This window comes from Capra hircus, chromosome 8 (genome assembly GCF_001704415.2).
Source record: "Capra hircus breed San Clemente chromosome 8, ASM170441v1, whole genome shotgun sequence".
Taxonomy (NCBI): Eukaryota; Metazoa; Chordata; class Mammalia; order Artiodactyla; family Bovidae; genus Capra; species Capra hircus.
Window position 1 is genome coordinate 9,935,964 of NC_030815.1, and position 21,191 is coordinate 9,957,154.

Genomic DNA, 21,191 nt, shown 5'->3' on the forward strand with positions numbered 1-21,191 from the left:
AATCGACATATTCAATGAAATCACTAGCCAAATCCCAAGGATGTGTTTGGTTTTTTTTTTTTTTTGCAAAAATGAAAAATCCATACTGAAATTCATATGGAATTTCAATGGACCTAGAATAACCAAAATAATCTTGAAAAAGAAGAACAAAGTGGAGGATTCACATCGCCTGATTTTAAAACTTATTACAAAGATAGAGTGATCAAAACTAAGGTACTGGTATAACAAGAGACATATAGAACAATGGAATAAAACTTAGAGTCCATAAATAAACCTTCACATTTTTAGTCAATTGATTTTGACAAGGGGGCCAAGACCAATAAATAAGGAAAGAACAGTCTCTTCAATAAATGGTACTGGGAAAACTAAATACCACATGCAAAAGAATGAAGTTGATCCTTGCCTTATACTATATATAAAAATTAATTCAAAATTAATCAATGACCTAAATTTAAGAGCTAATATTATCAGATTCTTAGAAGAAAATGTAAGGGAAAATTTTTATGGCCTTGGATTTGGCAATGGTTTCTTAACTATAACACCAAAAGCATAGACAACACAGGAAAAAGCAGATAAATGGGACTTCACGAAAACTAAAAATTTCTTTGCACCAAAAATTTCTGTGCACTATCAAGAGAGTAATGGGGGAAGAGAGGAATGAGGGGAAATATTTGCAAACCGTATATCCGATAAGGATTTGATATGCCAAATACACTAGAGAAGGAAATGGCAACCCACTCCAGTACTCTTGCCTGGGAAGTTCCATGGACAGAGAAGCCTGGCGGGCTACACTCCACGGGGTCACAAAGAGTCAGACAGGACTGAGTGACTAAGCAACAGCCGCACAGGATACAGAAAGAACTCCTCAAGGTCAGCAATACAAGTCACATAACATGAGGTTAAAATGGGCAAAGGGAGGACTTAGAGGGAAGGGAGGGATAATTAGACGGAGCAGAGAGGATGTGGAGGGCAGGGAAACTATTCTACAGACTACTATCGTGGTGGATGCATGTCATTATACACGTCAAAACCGACAGCACATACACCGAGAATGAACCCTAATGTAAACTACCGACTTTGGGTGACAATGCTGTCAATATGGGTGTATTGATTTTAATACATATGCCTCCTCTCTGGTGTGGGATGTTGATTGTGGCGGAGGTTGTGCGTGGATTGGTGTGGTATATGGGAATTCTCTATACTTTTCACTCAATTTTGCTGTAAACTTAAAACTTCTCTAAATGCAGGGGCATTGAGGAGAGAAGCAAAGGACCCGATTAGACGTTTCTCTAAAGATTAACAAATAACCAATAAGCACATGAAGAGATGCTCAACGTCGTTAATCATTAGGGAAATGTAAATCAAAACCACCGTGAGCTGCCACTTCACACTCACAAGGATGACTATAATAAAAAAAAAAAAGGCGGAAAATAAGTGTTGGAGAGGATGTAGAGAAATTGGACAAATCCCACCCTGAGACATTGATGGTAGAAATGTAAAGTGGTTCAACTTTGGAAAAAAATACCTCAAGAAGTTAAACACAGAATCATCTTATAACACAGCAATTCTACTATACAAATATCCAAGACAAATGAAAACAAGAATGAAACAAATACATGTACACCCATGCTTATGGTAGCATCATCCACAAGAGTCAAAAAGAGGAAATAGCCCAAATGTCCAACATGGGATAAACAGATAAACAAAATGTGGTACGTCCATACAGTGGAATGCTATTCATCCATACAGTGGAATGCTATTCATCCATACAATGGAATGCTATTCATCCATACAGTGGAATGCTATTCATCCTTAAAAATGAAGGAAGTTCTGAAACATGCTACAACATGAATGAAGCTTGAAGACATCATACTAAGTAAAAGAAGCCAGACACAAAAGGACGATTTTCTAAGATTATACGTATATGAGATGTTTAACAAGGCAAATTCATAGAGACAGAAAGTAGAATGGTAATTGCCAGAGGCTGGTAGGAATACAGAATTATTGCCTATTGATTACAGAGGGGAGAATAGGAAATTACTGCCTAATGATTACAGAGTTTTGCCATAACGGTGATTCCTGCATAATACGATGAATGTATTTAATGCTGAGTCACACTTCAAATGGTTAAGATGGCAAATTTTGTCATACTTTTTTTTTTTTTACCATTACATTTAAAAAGAAAAAAGTAATCTGTGCTAACTAATCTGTGAACATAGGAATTAGCAGCTGTGGTAAAAGTTTACCAGGAAGGACACTGCTACAGAGTTTAAAGCACGATGGTCTAGATGAAGCCCAGGATAGTTCAGGATCAAGTACTGATGAGTGTTTTTAAGGTACTAGATAAGCTGACTCTAAAATCCATATGGGAGAACTAAGAATAACAAAAAATAATTTTTGAAAAAAAGAAAAACAAGAGAGGCCACCTCTCCCTGTGAGACATCAAGAGATAGATGAAAAGCTATACCATTTAGACAGTATGATACCAGCCCAGGAACAGGTGAAAGATCAGTGGAGCAAAGAAGCCCCAAGCACACCTCTGGAAGTATGGAAACCTGGTACCAGACAGACATAACCAATCAGCGGAGAAAGAAGAGGCTATGTGATAAAGGGGCTGGGCCAGCTGATTATCTGTATGGCAGAAAAAGAAAAATAGATCCCTACCTTAAAGCAATCACAGAATAAATTCTAGATGATCCCATGTTTAATGCAAAAATCAAATTTTTTGAAAAGCTTAGAAAGAAAATAGAGGAAAATATACACGTGATTTTAGAGTGGGTGGAAAATTCTTTTAAGCAAGACTCAGGGGCTTCCCTGTGGTCCAGTGGTTAAGAATCCACCTTGTGATGCAGGGGACACGAGTTTGATCCTTGGTCCGGGAAGATCCCACATGCTGTGGGGCAACTAAGCCCGTGCGCCACAATCGCTAAAGCCTGTGGCCCTAGAGCCTGTGCTCCGCAACAAGAAAAGCGACTGCAATGAGAAGCAGCCCGCGAGAGAGCAGCCGCTGCACTCCACGGCTAGAGAACGCCAGCAGGAAGCAACGAAGACCCAGCACAGCCCAACATAAATAAGTATTTTAAAAAAGACTCAAAGCATGGATAAGAAAAGATTGCAAAAACGGTTGTCTACATCAAAATTAAACTTGTCTGTGCACCAACATATACCATAAACAAAGTAAAAGACAAGCAAGGGACCTGGAGACGATCTCTGCACAGTGACTGGTAAAGGATTAGTAACCAGCATACACAATGAACTACTACAACCAATAAGAAAAATGACAACATAATAGATGCAAACGCAAAGAATGTGAACAGACAATGCAACCAAGAGGAGACGCAAGTGGCCAATAATCACAGGAAAAGATGCGCAATCTCATTAATAATAAAAACACAAATACGACTCTGAGACACCACTTCACATGCATCAGACCGGCAGTGCATTTTAAAAATCAGCAGTAAGCGAGACTGAGGTCACGGAGAGGCAGAAACCGTCATATACACCATCCGCTGGCACAGCCATCCTGGAGAGAAGTGTGGCCATGTCACTGCAGACTCGTGACGCCCCAGCAGCATCCTAGAGACACTCCCGCCCTTGCACACAGACACACGTATAAGAATGTGCCTCTAGGCATCGCGGGTAAGGGTGCTTATCTATGCATTTACATGGAGCAATGATGGGATGAACATATGTGCTGTAATGATAAGTCAGCACAGTGGGGGCCTCTGGATGGGAGGGAGGGAGGAAGGAGAGTGAACTTGGGAACAGGTACACAGAGCGTTTCAGCTACATCTATTTTTTTTACTTAAAAAAAGGAACTGGAGGGACTTCCCTGACAGCCCAGTGGTTAAGACTCTTTGCTTCCACTGCAGGAGGTTCGAGTTCTATCCTTAGTGAGGGAACTAAGATCCCACATGCCTCTTGATGTGGCCAAAAAGCAAAAATAGATAAGTAAATAAAAATAAATTTAAAAAAATTTTAAAACTGGAGCACAGAGGCAAAATGTTGAGGTTCGACAAAACTAAATTGTGAGGGACATTTATTTGTTTGTTTTTGTTTTGTTTTGAATTCTTAACATTTTGCTTTAAAAAATATGAAGTATAGTAGATTTACAATGTTAATTTCTCCTCTATAGCAAATTGATATAGTTACACATACACATGTCTATATGTATACATATATACATTCCTTTTTAAAAAATTCATTTCCATTATGGTTTATCATAGGATATTGAACATAGTTATTTGTGTTATATAGTAGGACCTTGGAGAGGGCAATGGCACCCCACTCCAGTACTCTTGCCTGGAGAGTCCCATGGACGGAGGAGCCTGGTGGGCTGCAGTCCATGGGGTCGCGAAGAGTCAGACACGACTGAGTGACTTCCCTTTCCCCCTTTCCCTGGTGGTCCAGTGCCTAAGACCTAGTGCTCCCAAGCAGGGGACCCAAGTTTGATCCCTAGTCAGGGAACTAGATCCCACATGCTGCAGCTAAGACCCAGAGAAGTCAAATAAGAAAAATTTTTTTTAAAAAAACCTGAATTGTGAGTAGATGATATTCTTTGCACTTTTCTGAATACTTGAACTATTGCATCATAATACTCTCTTCAATTCTAGCAAAATTTATTCAGCCTGACTCTGGGGGGACATGAACACGCCCGGTTGTTGGGCAACTGCAGAAGAGCAGAGGAAGAGGGATCCTTAGAGCTGAGGAGCCGAATCTTTCCTAAAGACTGCAAGCCAAGAAACGACGATGACGCAACACCAGAAGCCTGACACGGGAGGCACCGACTGCCCTGCCTTCATCTTAACTGGCAGGATGACCCGTGTCAACACCATTCCGCTGGGAGACTCCCCATCCCCAGCGACGCGCCTCTCTCCAGGCTGCACCTCGACTCCCCTCTCTAACCGTGGCATTTCTTCTGAACACGGAGGGGAGTCAGCTGTGACTTCTAACTGATTCAGAGAAACACTAAGCAGAGCTGTCATTTATTCCCTCTCTGATCATCCCCTGCAGGGATAATTAAGTATTTTAATACAAAATGAGGAAAACGCAAATTTCTCTCTCTCCCAACTTCTACTGCAGAGCAAAACATGTTGGCAAGGATGTCAAGAAAGAACTGTAGGCAAAAATGACAACCACCAGTGACTCGCCAAGCAAAGGTAGGAAGGTGGGGCAGTGAAGGAAGCCAGACAACCTGGTCTAAATACCAGCGCCTCCGCTCACTTGCCAACTTCATTTACATAACGTCTTGGAGGCTCAGTTTCCACTGAGCTCAGTTTCTACTCTCAAACAACAACAAAAACTCCTACCTTACGGGGTTAATAAGAAAATAAGATTATATATGAAAATCAATTGCACAGTGGCTGGCATATAATACACTAGTGGTAATAATAGTGATTCATATTATCAATAATCATGGATTCAACTACATTGAATTTACTCTTTGCACCTGCTTGAATTTAAGTTCATGATAAGAGGCAAATTGGTTTTGTTCACTGATATAATCCAAACACTGAGCACTGTCTGGCCCATACTAGACACTTAGTAAATGTTTGTTGAGTGAAGAAACGTGAGTCTCAGTATTTGGCACATTGCTGTAGTTGTTGTTATTCAGTCCCTAAATCATGTCTGACTCTTTGTGACTCCGTGGACTGTAGCCCACCAAGCTCCTCTGTCCATGGGATTCTCCAGGCAAAAATACTGGACTGGGTTGCCATTTCCTTCTCCAGGGGATCTTCCTGGACCAGGGACTAAACCAGTGTCTCCTGCATTGCAGGCAGATTCTGTACCAATGAGCCACTGGGGAAACCCATTTCGCACACAGAAGAGCTTATTATGTGCTTGGCATTACACATTTTGTATCTCATTTAATCCTTACAACAATAATGGATTATTATTATTATTTTACTGTTTATTTGGCTGCACCAGGTATTAGTTGCAGCAAGTGGGATCTAGTACCCTGACCAACAATCGAGCCTGGGTCCCTTGCATTGGAAGCACAGAGTCTCAGCCACTGGACTACCAAGGAAGTCTCCAGTGGTGAATTACACTATTCCCTTTATAAAGGAGGCACAGAAAATTCAGCTTCCTTCCCCAAGCTCACAGAGTTAAATGGGAGAGTCGGGATTTGAATCCTGATTGCCAGTTTTCAGGTATTTGCTGAATTAATGCATAAGGAATGGTTCAGAATTAACTGGACAATTTAGTAAATGTCCACAGTAGTTAGGGTGAGAATGATGAGTTACCTTGGGTAGCTGGGTGAATTATGGCTAATTACATAATCAATGAATCGTGGTTAAGTTAGTATTTATTAATATTATGTGTTACCATGGCTTTGTAGCAGAGATCAGCCATGTTCCAGGCAAGGAGTGAAGCCTGCTGCTATTCTCAATCTCTCTGCGAGGGCTGCAATGAGGAGGGAGTTCACATGTTACAGAGAGTAACTGGACAAAAAGCCAGAAAGCAAATGTCCCAAGTTCTAAAGAGAATTAGCAAATAAAACCCAGCCACCTCCTCCCTTCTCACAAGACTCCAACTTAACGTAACTGGATTTAGAATCCACTGTACTTAGGGGAAAAAAGTGGTATGAAGGCAAGAAAGTAAAGGAAATGTTTTCCTTTTCCTAAGACCTCGACTATTAACATATTTATTCTTCAGAGTCCCTTGGACAGCATGGAGAGGAAACCAGTCAATCCTAAAGGAAATCAACCCTGAATGTTCATTGAAAGGACTGATGCTGACGCTCCAATACTTTGGCCACGTGATGCAAAGACCCGACTCTCTGGAAAAGACCCTGATGATGGGAAAGATTGAGAGCAGGAAGAGAAGGGGACAACAAAGGATGAGCAGGTTGGATGGCATCACCAACTCAATGGACATGAGTCCGAGCAAGCTCCGGGAGATGGTGAAGGACAGGGAAGCCTGGTGTGCTGCAATCCATGGGGTTGCAACAAGTTGGACAGGACTGAGCAACTGAACAACAATTTACAATCAATTACTTCTGAAGAAAAAGACATATACAACAATGACAGCAATAGAAACTATTTTGTTTGGACTCGTCTTTAAAGGTGACTTTACAGAAGCTTATTGTAAAAAAGTTCAAAGGACAGATGAGAAGAAAAGGCATCTCATTACCACTATATAATCTTTCCACTTACACTCCTAGTCATTTCTGTATATTTGTCTTTTTAAAACATGGGTTGAATTGTATACATTTTGTAGCTTGTTTTCCAATAAATAAATTGTGACTGTCTTTTTGTTGTTGTTGTTCAGTTACTAAGTCAAGTCCAACTCTTTGAGATCTCATGAGTTTTAGCACAGGCAAGAATACTGGAGTGGATTGCCATTTCCTTCTCCAGGGGATCTTCCCGGACCAGGGATTGAACCTGTATCTCCTGCATTGGCAGGCAGATTCTTGTGACTCTCTTTAGTATGTCAGTATGTGATCACATATGGATGTGAGAGTTGGACTGTGAAGAAGGCTGAGCGCCGAAGAATTGATGTTTTTGAATTGTGGTGTTGGAGAAGACTCTTGAGAGTCCCTTGGACTGCAAGGAGATCCAACCAGTCCATTCTAAAGGAGATCAGTCCTGGGTGTTCTTTGGAAGGAATGATGCTGAAGCTGAAACTCCAGTACTTTGGCCACCTCATGCGAAGAGTTGACTCATTGGAAAAGAGTCTGATGCTGGGAGGGATTGGGGGCAGGAGGAGAAGCAGACGACAGAGGATGAGATGGCTGGATGGCATCACCGACTCGACGGACGTGCATCTGAGTGAACTCCGGGAGTTGGTGATGGACAGGGAGGCCTGGCGTGCTGCGATTCATGGGGTCGCAAAGAGTCGGACATGACTGAGTGACTGAAATGAACTGACATATATTCTTTTTAATAATAATCAAATTCCTCTGCATTTATAGGTTATGCCCTTGAAAACTGAAGGCAGAAAATTCAAGTTGTTCCTAAACCTTTTCCGTCGTAAAGAAGGCCGAGATGAGCATGGTTGAACTAAGACTTCTCTGCATGTGTTTAAATGCTTCCACAGGCTAGCTTTCCAGAAGTAGACTTGCCGGGTCAAAGGGTGGCATTTGGAATGTTTTAATTTAAGCACAAACATCTGTTTTAAATATATTTTTAACTTGTCCTTCGCTTCGTTTTTAGTCTCTTTTTTAGTATCAAGACCTATGGCAAATGCATGGCAAGCCCCCTAGGGAGGAAGGCCGATGCGCTCCTTATTTATGCTCTTTCTCACTCTCCTTTTCAGAAGAAACAATGTCCTTGAATTAGGAAGAAGGAAGGAGTAAAGATGAAAACAAAATAATAATGTTAACCCAGATGAGAAAGACAAGTCTGCCCATAAAGAAAGACTAGCTTGTTAGGGAAATAAACTCCCATCATCAGAGACATATGCAGAGTATTGCATTAGGCCTCTAAGATTTATAGGAAATGAAATATGTAGGTTGAGTCCTAGCCCTTGAGAAGCTTAAAATTTGGCTCAAAAGCAAAATTATAACTACATATACCAAGTCCACCTACAACAGATTGAAGGGTAGGTAATTTGGTTAACTGAAATAATCAGTTCAAGCAAGAACCATAATGTGGAAGACACGCTGAACATTTTACTTTAAGAGGGTACTTGAAGACATTTATGTAGAGAATAGGTCCATTAATTGAAGTTTCATCATGCTTTGGTCAACAGATTCCATTTTCAGTTTCTTTCATTTTAAAATTTTTAAATAAATTAAATGTCTTAATATAAAATTATTTTCTATTAAATAAAAATTGTCCCTAATATTTGTCTTCTCACCTATACCCAATTCTTTTACAATTCTTTTCATTTATTAATAAGATCCTTTTGAAGTGGATCATTTTTGAAGTTTTTATTAAGCTTGTTACAACTTTGCTTCTGTTTTTTATGTGTTGTGGGGTATGTGGATATGCGGGTCTTAACTCTCCAGCCAGGATGGAACCAGCACCACTCTACACTGGAAGGCAAAATCTTAACCATGGAAGTTCTTACAATTCTTTTTAGAAAGTTACTCCTACGCAGTCTTTGCCAAACTTCAACTTGTTTTTATGGAAGCAATTCTCTTTTTACGCTATCTCATATGGACATCAGTCAGCAAGCCTCACAGAGAGAAGAGTGGATCTCACAAACAGTTAACCAGCCTGTTACTTCTTTTACACAACAGGAGTGTTCCTCAGATCAAGTCCAGATGACAGCCACTCAGTACTCACCCTCACGAGGAGAAATGGGGGAACCAGGGACCCCAAAGCATAGCTTCCGGTTTTCCGTGGGCCAATGGTGTCCAGCAGGGGTCCCCAACCTCTGGGATCAAATATCTGATGATCTGAGCTGGAGCTGATGGAATAAGAATAAAATTAAAGTACACAATAAATGTAATACACTTGAATCAGCCTGAAATGATGCATGATCCTTGCCTCTGGTCCATGGAAAAATTTTCTTCCACAAAACTGGTCCCTGATGCCCAAAGGATTGAGGACCACTGACACAGAGAACAATCTCTGAAGGATTTCTGGGCATCTACAGGCCAGGGAGATTTGCATCCTGATAAAGTGTCAGAATCCACCACGATGTACAGAATCACAAGTGTTAGTCACTCAGTCATGTCCGACTCTGTTACCCCATGACCCAGTCTCCTCTGTCCATGGGATTCTTCAGGCTAGAATACTGGAATGGGTTGCCATTCCCTTCTCCAGCGGATCTTCCTGACCCAGGGATCGAAAGTGCGCCACAGGCAGAGTCTTTCCATCTGAGCCACCAGGCAAACTAAGTCTATCTTAACAAGGAAAACACGGGAGGCTGTAGATGGTAAGATTCCTTTGCACTGATATAAAAACTGCACTACACTAGTCTGTTAAAAGTAATAATATCATGATGAAGAGAAGGCTGCTCTGCACTCAAAGTCAGGAGTCGAGTTCAAGGCCAGTATGAATATCCCCATGGTCTGCACAAGTTACAGAGCTACTCTGAGCTCCTGCTTCCTAATCTGTCAATTGAAGTGAATTGGTGCAGGATGGTTGTTAAGATCCTCTTTAATTCTAAAGCTCTACTATTTTTTTAATTCTTTCAAAAATTTTTTTTGCTGTACCACGCAGATTGGGAGATCTTAGTTCCCCGACCAGGAATCAAACCCATGCCACCTCCACCCTATAAGCCCGAGTCCTAACCGCTGGACTGCCAGGAAATTGCCAAACTCTACTGTTTTTAAAAGAGGGTCAATAAGCATATCCCGGAGAGGGAAATGGCAACCCATTCCAGTATTCTTGCCTGGAAAATTCCATGGACAGAGGAGCCTGGTAGCTACAGTCTATGGGGTCTCAAAGAGTCGGACACAATGGAAGCAACTTAGCATGCAATGAACATATAAAACAGAAAAGCAGTAGATTAGACTTTCCAGTAGCTTTGCAAACCAACATACGATCTAAAATCACCTAGTATAATCACATCGTATTTTATTTTACTATGTCATAAATATTTATCAAGTCTCTACTCTGCCATGCTGGGGATATTTCACAAAACAAGAGAAACATCTGCCTTCATGGACCTTACAGTCTGCTGAGGGGTACAGATGATTTAACAAGCAATGAGGATAAAGTGTGATAACTGCTAAGATGGAAAAATGAGGATATTCTAGCAGGAAGAGTACGTAACACAGTATGGAAGGATTTTCTCAGTACAGTTATATCGAATGCAGGGCCTAAATGAATAAGAGGCTCATTAGGTGACGGTCTCAGGAGGGGAAATGGTCGAGGTGAGGGGAGCACTGTATGGAAAGCAGAGCTGGGAGGGAGTTGGCTAGTCTGGCATCTGCAGCTGAACTGCCTGGGATGAGGTATAATGTGCAAAGAGAAGCAGGCAGGAGCTATTTCATGCAAGGCCTTCCAGAACATAACAAGGACTTTTGTCTTTAGCTTCCTATCCATTGTGGCTGGGCATCACATAACACTTTCAAAAGATTATCCTGGCTGTGATGTGAAGAACAGGCTGGAGGGCAACAAGACTCAAGGCAGAAAATCACAGGGAGGCTGCAGCAGGAATCTGAATGAAAAATGGTACCTGGAACTAGAACACCAGCAGCAAGGATGGGGGCTTCCCATGAGGCTCAGTGATAAAGAATCCCCCTGCCAATGCAGGAGATGCAGGTATGACTCCTGGGTCAGGAAGAGCCCATGGAGAAGGAATTGGCAACCCACTCCAGTACTCTCCCTGCCTGGGAAATCCCATGGACAGGGAAGCCTGGTGGGCTACAGTCCATGGGGTCGCAAAGAGTCAGACACAACTGAGTATGTGTCCTCCTGTTGTTGACTAAACAACAACGAGGATGAAGAGAGATTAAGAAGGTGGAACAGGATTTGGTGACTAAGATGTGGGGGAACAGGAGTCAGAGATGATTCCTAGACTCCCAGCTTAAGAATCTGGGTAGAAAATTTTCCACTGTGTTTCCTAAGAGGATTGGATATAAGCCAGGAGTTGCTGGTAGGCGTCATGCCATCGTTTAGAAAGAAGCTGCCTGAGAATGGAGCCAACACAAAGGAAAACGAAACTAAGGCAGAGATGGTGAAGCTGTTGTGATGTCCTTATTTTATGCCTCTGGATTGGCTATCCCAGATCTCGTTGTTGTTCGCTAAGCCTTGTCCAACACTTTGCGACCCCATGAACTGCAGCACGCCAGGCTTCTCTGTCCATCACTAACTCGCTGAGTTTGCTCAAACTCTTGTCCATCAAGTTGGTGATGCCATCCAACCATCTCATCCTCTCTCGTCCCCTTCTCCTCCTGCCCTCAATCTTTCCCAGCATCAGGGTCTTTTCCAGTGAGTCAGTTCTTTGCATCAGGTGGCCAAAGTACTGGAGCTTCAGCATCAGTTTTTCAGTGAATATTCAGGGTTGATTTCCTTTCGGGTTGGCTGGTTTGACCTCCTTGCTGTCTAAGGGACTCTCAAGTGTCTTCTGCAGATCTATTGCTGGATGTTTCGGACACACGGATCACTGAATCTTCCTTGTGATTTTTTGGTGATGGTGGTGTTTTGGTGGGTTGTTTAGTTCAATCTGAGTTGGGATCTGTGGCTTGTAAACCAAAAGAATTCAGGGAAGAGAGGGGACAGTAGGAGTAGAGAGACCAGCGTGGGGCCACCACTGAAGAAGCAACACGGAAGATGAGTCCAGGGAGAAAGAGAGAGGAAAGGAGGCGCCCAGGAAATCGGGCAGAAATTCTCAGAGAAGCATGTGGTTGGTAAAGCTGAATGCTCTAGAGATAAGGTCGACATGGACCTAGACATCCACACTGGATTTAGCTGCAAGGCAGGAGTTGGTGACCTCAGTGAGGACAGTATCAGTGGAGGGATGGGGGTACAATCCAGACTGAAGGGGTGAGGGGCTGAGGTGAGGAAGCAGAACAGAAACAATTCTAAGTCGAGGTGTTGAGTTGCCAAGGGGAGGTGGTTAGGGAGGGAGATGCTTTCAGATGGATGAGGTGGGAGAATGTGTAAAGGCTAACAGGGAGGATGCAGGAAGGGGGACAGTCAGCTGGGGGAGACCCTGAGGAGGGAGGAGAGAGAAGGTCCAGAGCACAGGCCGAGGCAGAGACTTAGAGGTTGGCCCCAATTCAAGGGAAGAGCATCTCTTCACTGGAAATAGACAGAAGGATGTGGGAGGAATTAACCAGATGTCCTGGCGTGGCAGCAGGAACTAGATGGCATGACAGTCTGACAGCCTCCATCTTCTCCACGGAGCAGCCAGCAGGATCCTTTGCTGAGATGGAGGAGAACGGGGGCTGGGTGGGAAGAAGGGTAGGGCTGGAAGTTTAAGGAGAGTGCAGGCCATCTGAAACTCTGCCGTGGAGGAGAGAGATATTATGCATGCGTGCTAAGCCACTTCAGTCGTGTCCAACTCTTTGCAACCCCATGGACTGCAGCCCACAGGCTCCTCTGTCCATGGGATTTCCCAGGCAAGAATACTAGAGGGGATTGCCATTTCCTTCTCTAGGGAATCTTCCCAAACCAGGGATCAAACCGGCGTCTCTTATATCTCTTGCATTGGCAGGTGGGTTCTTTACCACCAGCACCTCCTGGGAAGCCCTAGAGAGAGGGAGACCAGGAAAACACAGAAGAACTGACTGGAAGCTTCGAGGACCCACTGGATGACAGAAACCAGTCATCACTGCTCCTCAGAAGGAAAGCTGTCACAAACCTAGACAGTGTATTAAAAAGCAGAGACATCACTCTACCAACAAAGGTCCACATAGTCAAAGCTATGGTTTTTCCAGCTGTCATGTATGGATGTGAGAGTTGGGTTTAGCAGCATAAAGGTTTAGACCATAAAGAAGGCTGAGGGCCGAAGAATTGATGCTTTCAAACTGTGGTGCTAGAGTAGACTCTTGAGAGTCCCTTGGACTCTAAAGAGATAAAACCAGTCAATCCTAAAGGAAATCAACCCTGAGTATTCATTGGAAGGACTGATGCTGAAGCTCCAATACTATGGCCACCTGAGGCAAAGAGCTGACTCATTGGAAAAGACCCTGATGCTGGGAAAGGTTACAGGCAGGAGACGGGGTTAAAGGACAAAGGATGAGACGGTTGGATGGCATCACCGACTCGATGGATAGGGGTTTGAGCCAACTCCAGGCAATTGTGGAGGCCAGGTGAGCCTGGCAAGCTGCAGTCCATGGGGTTGCAAAAAGTCAGATGTGACTTGGCGACCAAACAAATACCAAACAATGCAGTGGTTTCCCCCAAATCGGGTACATCAAGGAAAGGATGGAATCTGAAAGTGAGTATTGGCTTATACTGAGGCAACTGATTTATAAATGGTCTCTTTCATACATTAAAAAAATGTTAGGGTGTACTGGGATAGTTTTCATCACTGACCTAAAAGAGGAACTTTTCAGATTGCTGATAGGATCCGCAGCTTTTCTGCAGGGTAAACTGCCAATCTGGTGGAGAGAAACCACAGGCAATTCTCACAAAATGGCATGACATAGTCTGGAGTGGCCGATAAGATTCAGCAGGCTGGAATGTGATAATGAATCTGGGTCTAAAACACAAAATTCAAACTGTGCTTGCAAAATAAAGGTCTCAGGATCTCAGTGACCATCTAATGAAGAGATCGAAGTGACCGGAACAATGCTGTTAAGACCAGATACAACCACTGGGTTGAACAAATACCAAGAGGCCACTAGATAAGGTCCTTTCCAGTATCAAGACAAAAGTTTCAGTTGAGAATGATAAGAGCTCATGTGAGATAACTGTATCTGAAGGCCCCCTCTACGAATCACATTAGTCATTTATAGTTTCAACTTTTATCCTTACACTTAGTTTCATCTCAACAAAGTTTTTGGACCATATTTGTCTCAGGCCCTCCTGAAATGTCTTTTCTGAATCTCAATTACCTCTGTCTTTAGAGAGGTATGATGTAAACACTCTGAATAGTGTTTTGGTTTTTTGGTCTTTCAGAGTTGAGGTGATTTCCTACAAATTATTCAATTTCTTTATAGAGAAAAAACAAAACCAAAAAAAAACCAGGCAGCACTTTGCTCTCCAAGGTCTTCCGTGACTGGCTTTCATTTCTGCCACATTTGTTTTTCTTATTTTTTTAAATATTTGTTTATCTATTCGGCTTCATTGGGTCTTAGTTGTGGCATGTGGGATCTCCCGCTGCAGCACACAGACACTTTAGTTACGGCATGCGGGCTTAGTTGCCCTGTGGGAGGTAGGATCTTAGTTCCCTGACCAGGGATTGAAACTTGTACCCCCTGCAATGCAATTCTTAACCACTGGACCACCAGGTAAGTCCCTATCTACCCCAGTTCTGACCTAACATTTCCAGGTTCTTAAGCTGGAAAGTTCTTACCTCCTGACCCTTCAGAGCACTCTGACTCTCCTCAGCTTTTACACATCTAGGTTACCATGTGCTAGAAGCAAGGTGACAAACTAAGATTACATCATTCCTAACCTTGAAGGAGGCACAGACTCAGGAACAATGCCAATACAGAGTGACAGGCGCTGTGATTAGGAGGCAAAGGAGGCCAAAAGGTGGATGTTATCATCTCTTCCAGGATGGGCAGAGTCAGGAAGACTTCCTGGTGGAGGTGACATTTCAGCAGAGTCTCAAAGGATGAGGATTTCTCCAGTCAGGGAAGGTGTGGAAGAGTGGGAAGCAGAGGGAATAGCAGAACATAAAAGAAAAAAAGACACATGGAACAGGCTTACTTCCAGGGGCTGTAGGTTGCATTACGGAACACAGGGTGTGGAGAGAGGTCAGAAGATGAGCCTGCGCAAGTGAGAAGGGACCGGCGTTTGGGCTGGTTTTAAGAGCAGTTAAGAAGTTTGAACTTTATCCCAGCCCAGGTGTGAATCAATCATTTTTTCCTTTGGCTTAGATAAGATTAGAATTGTTGAAAAAGAATTTTCCCTAAGCACAAAAGGAAAAGCAAACAAATATAAAACAAAAAGCAAACAGCAAAAAGCATAAAAATGAACAGCTCACAGATCCCAGATTTCTCAGCTCCTTCACAAAGTTCCAGCTCCCGATTAGAACTTGCACACAGAGGGCTCGCCGCAAGCCCTCTTTTCCCTCCACCCGTCCGAGCTGGCACCGGAACAGAACAGTAGTCCCTTTGTGCCCTGTGCAAACATGAAGCCGATGGGAGTTTTGCTCCTAGATCCCCCTTCTCAATGTTCACCCCGGGCAGTCTGGCTTACACTGAGGTTGACTGAGCTTCTCCACCGAAACTGCCTCTGGAGGTCTTGCTCTTAATCAGGGGTCAGAAAAGGGCCCTTCCAGTAAGGGGCCACAGGGTAAATAGTTTCAGCTTTGGCTCGGTCACAGGTACTCAATTCTGATGCTCCAGCAGGAAAGCGGATGTAGACAATGTGTAAAGCAAAGGGCCTGGCTGTGTTCCAATAAAACTGCATTTACGGACACTGAAAGTTGACTTTCATATAATTTTCTCATGAAATAGTATTCTTTTTAAAAAATCATTCATTTATTGACTTCACACGCAATTAGTTTTGGCTGTGCTGGGTCTTTCTTGCTGCAGGCGCTCTTCTCTAGCTGCGGTGAGCGAGCGCTGCTCTTCGTCGCGGTGCGCAGGCTTCTCTTGGTACAGAGCGCTGGCTCTGGTGCCCAGGCTCTGCAGTTGGGCTGCACAGGCTTAGCTGCTCTGAGGCATGTGGCATCTTCCCGGACCAGGGATCAAATCTGTCTCCTGCACTGTCAGGTGGATTCTTTACCAGCCACCAGGGAAGCTCTCATTTATTTATTTATTTTTAAAGATGTGGACTTTAGATGTAGATTTTTAGATGTGGACCATTTTTAAAGTCTTAATTGTAATTTGCTACAATCTTGCTTCTGTTTTACTTTTTTTTTTTTGGTTTTTTGGCCACAAGGGAAGTGGGATCTTAGCGCCCCACGGAGGGATGGAACCTGCACCCTGTGTACTGGAAGGCAAAGTCGTAACCACTGGGCCACCAGGGAAGTCCTTATCAGGAAATAGTATTCTTATTTTAATTTTTTTTCAACCATTTAAGTATGTAAAACCCATGCTTAGCCCAGCAACTGTACAAAAGCAGGCGATGGGCCAGATTTACCCTGTGCATTAAAGGCACTGATTCCCACGGCAAAGATGTCCTCTTCTCTTTTACGTCATCAGTTTATTATTAAAACTGATACCAGTAATACTAGTGGATAACGTTCGTTGAGCACCTACAGGTGACAGGTGATATGTACTGCAGAGAGTTGCTGTGAAGAATAAATAAAATAATGTCTGTAGAGCACTCAGCATAATGCTTGCTCAGAGGTAAACATGAGCGCTTCCCTGATGGCTCAGGGAATCCAGGAAGATCCCACATGCTGCGGAGAAACTAAGCCCATGCACACGACTATCCAGTCCGTGCTCTAGAGCTGGTACTCCTGCAACAAGAGAAGCCCCCACAAAGGGAAGCCCTTTCAGCTACAGAGTAGCCCCCACTCTCTGCAACGAGAAAAAGCCTGCACAACAATGAAGACCCTGCACAGCCAAAAATATTTTTTTTTAAAAAAGAGGAAACTTAAAAAAAAAAGAGGTAAACATCATTATTGTCAGTTACTATAGACAACAGTTAATCAAATCTAATCTAATCTAATCTCAAAGGCAAAGGAGAAAAGGAAAGATATACTCGTTTGAATGCAGAGTTCTAAAGAACAGCAAGGAGAGATAAGAAAGCCTTCCTCAGTGATCAATGCAAAGAAATAGAGGAAAACAATAGAATGGGAAAGACTAGAGATCTCTTCAAGAATATTAGATACCAAGGGAACATTTCATGCAAAGATGGGCTCGATAAAGGACAGAAATGGTATAGTATGGACCTAAAAGAAGCACAAGATATTAAGAAGAGGTGGCAAGAATACATAGAACTGTACAAAAAAGATCTTAATGACCCAGATAATCACAATGCTGTGATCACTCACCTAGAGCCAGACATCCTGGGATGTGAAGTCAAGTGGGCCTTAGGAAGCATCACTATGAACAAAGCTAGTGGAGGTGACAGAATTCCAGCTGAGCTGTTTCAAATCCTGAAAGATGATGCTGTGAGAGTGCTACACTCAATATGCCAGCAAACTTGGAAAACTCAGCAGTGGCCACAGGACTGGAAAAGGTCAGCTTTCATTCCAATCCCAAAAAATGGAAATGCCAAAGAATGCTCAGACTACCACACAATTGCACTCATCTCACACGCTAGCAAAGTAATGCTCAAAATTCTCCAAGCCAGGCTACAACAGTACATGAACTGAGAACTTCCAGATGTTCAAGCTGGATTTAGAAAAGGCAGAGGAACCAGAGATCAAATTGCCAACATCCGTTGGATCATAGAAAAAGCAAGAGAGTTCCAGAAAAACATCTATTTCTGCTTTATTGACTATGCCAAAGCCTTTGACTGTGTGAATCACAACAAACTATGGAAAATTCTCCAAGAGATGGGAATACCAGACCACCTGACCTGCCTCCTGAGAAATCTGTATGCAGTTCAAGAAGCAACAGTTAGAACTGGACATGGAACAACAGACTGGTTCCAAATCAGGAAAGGAGTACGTCATGGCTGTATACTGTCACCCTGCTTATTTAACTTATATGCAGAGTACATCATTAGAAATGCCGGCCTGGACGAAGCACAAGCTAGAATCAAGATTGCTGGGAGAAATATCAATAACCTCAGACATGCAGATGACACCACCCTTATGCCAGGAAGTGAAGAGGAACTGAAGAGCCTCTTAATGAGGAGAATGAAAAAGCTGGCTTAAACTCAACATTCATAAAATGAAGATCATAGCATCCAGTCCCAACATTTCATGGTAAACAGATGGGGAAACAATGAAAATAGTGACAAACTTTACTTTCTTGGGCTCCAAAATCACTGCAGATGGTGATTGCAGCCATGAAATTAAAAGACACTTGCTCCTTGAAAGAAAAGCTATGATAAACCTAGGCAGCATATTGAAAAGCAGAGACATTACTTTGCCAACAAAGGTCCATCTAGTCAAAGCTATGGTTTTTCCAGTGGTCATGTATGGATGTGAGAGCTGGACCATAAAGAAAGCTGAGTGCCAAAGAATTGATGCTTTTGAACTGTGGTGTTAGAGAAGGCTCTTGAGCGTCCCTACAGGAGTCCTGAATATTCATTGGAAGGACTGATGCTGAAACTGAAACTCCATTACTTTGGCCAGCTGATGTGAAGAACTGACTCACCAGAAAAGACCCTGATGCTGGGGAAGATTGAAGGCGGGAGGAAAAGGGGATGACAGAGGCTGAGATGGTTGGATGGCATCATGGACATGAATGTGAGCAAGTTCTGGGAATTGGTGATGGACAGGGAGGCCTGGCGTGCTGCAGTCCATGGTGTCTCAAAGAGTCAGACACGACTGAGCAACTGAACTGATACTGATAGACAAGGGGCACCTCTGTTGAAAGTTTGGGATGTACCTCTCTGGTGATCCAGGGGTGAGGAATTTTCCCCACAATGCAGGGGACGTGCGTTTGATCCCTGCTTGGGGAACGAAATCCCACACACCACAGCTACTGAACCCACACAGTACAACTGGAGACGTCCTTGAGGGCCCTGAAGAAATAAATAGTTTTTTAAAAAGGGGGGAGGGGAGGGGCAATCATCATTTAAATAAATTGGAAAAACCTGAATGATACTATGGATTTTTTTTTAAGTTGGAATAAACATGACATCAGATATCTTGATAATAAACATAATAATAACTGACAAAATTGCTAACTACTATTATCATTGCTTATGACTGTTTATACATCTTCTCTCTGATCAGTAAAATGACTCATGCGAGGCAGATATTAATATCCCACTGAAGAGCAGAAAAATTAAGGAGTTTGTGAAATCACATAGCCAGCATGCAGCAGAGCTAGGATTTGAAGCAGCTTTATCTGACTTCAAGGACCATGCCCTTTCCACCACAGCACAACCTCCTGTTTAGTTTATGAGAAGTAAAACCACTGGCTTGGTAGTGGACCAGCAGCAGGAGTGACAATCCCCAGGGCCTGCCACCTTGTGTCAAGATTGGCACAGGACTCATTCTATTCTTCCTTCAAAGCTTAAGTGCCTGTTGGACCACCTAGCTCTGGTTTCCTGCCAAGAGATCCTCTACTTTGCGAGAACAGTACAAATGACCAAGCTCAAAGGACAATTAGATGCTTTCCTGCTCAGGTATCCAATTCAGCCCCCTCTTCTCCAGGTCCCTCTGGTGACTCATCCTCAGGGAACTTCCTGAAAGTGACTGTCCAGGAATCCCACCGCTACAGCATTATAACAGGAAAATACTTTCCATGCTCAGCGCTGACTCCAGATGGTTTCTACCAAAGGTAAAATCCATCCATCTGCATGACATCTTCAGAGCTAACCACAAAACATTATTGAAGATATTGTCCACAGCTTTGAGACTATATTCCAGGGAACCCATGAGGTAAATCCTTCCCTGAGTTTAGTTCCAGGGGAAAAAAGCTCTCCTCTAGAGTGGAATCTGTATACTTTATCTTGCCAGAATAATAAAATGATGTAACCATACCTGTTTCCTTTATATCATGACTTCCAAGAAATGTAAAACCAAACACTGTGCCAAAGTATCTCATCTCAGATGCCCAGTAGGATCTACTTCCGCCTTGCTGCTGGGACCATTTTCATTTTATATTTTGAAAAAAGGCTCTGATAGACAGTGTGTCTCCTACAAGCCAGGCACCCTGCCTCTCCTGATATGCCCTTCCTCCCCACATCATTACAAATCTAGTGCTTGTTTTACTAAACTATCTCAGAGCCTTAAAGTTATGCTTCGGGCTAACCTGGTGGGTCAGTGGTTAAGAACGTGCTTTGCAAGGCAGGAGACACCAGTTTGATCCCTGATCTGGGAAGATCCCACGTGACTCAGGACAGTTAAGCCAGTGCTCCACAGCTACTGAGCCAAGCTCTAAAGCCTGCAGGCCGCAGCTACTGAAGCCCACGTGCCTGGAGCCCGCGCTGCGCAGCGTGAGAAGCCACCGCAGTGAGAAAGCCAAGCACCGTCTCCGAAGCCAGAGAGAGCCCTCAAACAGGAAGAATAGACAAAATAAAAGAAGAATACCTCTAAGAAATAAATAAAGTTATGCTTTACCTTGTATTCTAACCTCAAATCTCCTGGAAGCAGACAGAACCAAATACTCCGGATTTTTTAATAGGCTCTAGTCACATTTAGGCACATAGTTATGAATAGCCAACCAGGCTTTATGCTTTGGGGCACAAGATGAGGATGTCAGTCCATAAAGGTTGGGCTTTTTTCCAGATTGCACTATCTTCCACATCACTCTCTCTTTTTGTACCACTGCCTGTCTCTATGTATTGCTTTTTTGATCTATCTTTTTGGGATTTCTGCTGTGGGCATCACTCTAATCCTCCATGGAGGCATTAAAACTCCAGGCAGTGCCATACTATATACAGAAAACCCTAAAGACTCCACACAAAACTACTAGAGCTAATAAATGAATTAAGCAATGTAGCAGGACACAAGAATAACATTCAGAAATCAGTTGCATTTCTTTATACTAACAATGAAATATCAGAAAGGGAATGTAAAAAAAGCAAGACCTTTTAAACTCTCACCAAAATAAAACACCCAGGAATAAACCTGACCAAGGAGGTGAAAGACATATA

General features: G+C 43.0%; 1 protein-coding gene across 1 annotated transcript in view; it reads right to left on the reverse strand.

The window, feature by feature from the left end:
• EXTL3 (exostosin like glycosyltransferase 3) overlaps positions 1–21,191 on the reverse strand; it is a 132,661-nt gene that overhangs the window by 103,464 nt on the left and 8,006 nt on the right. Inside the window, exon 2 of the mRNA XM_018051859.1 lies at positions 9,234–9,357. The gene's annotated coding sequence lies outside the window, so the exon portion shown is untranslated. The remainder of the gene's footprint in view (positions 1–9,233; positions 9,358–21,191) is intronic.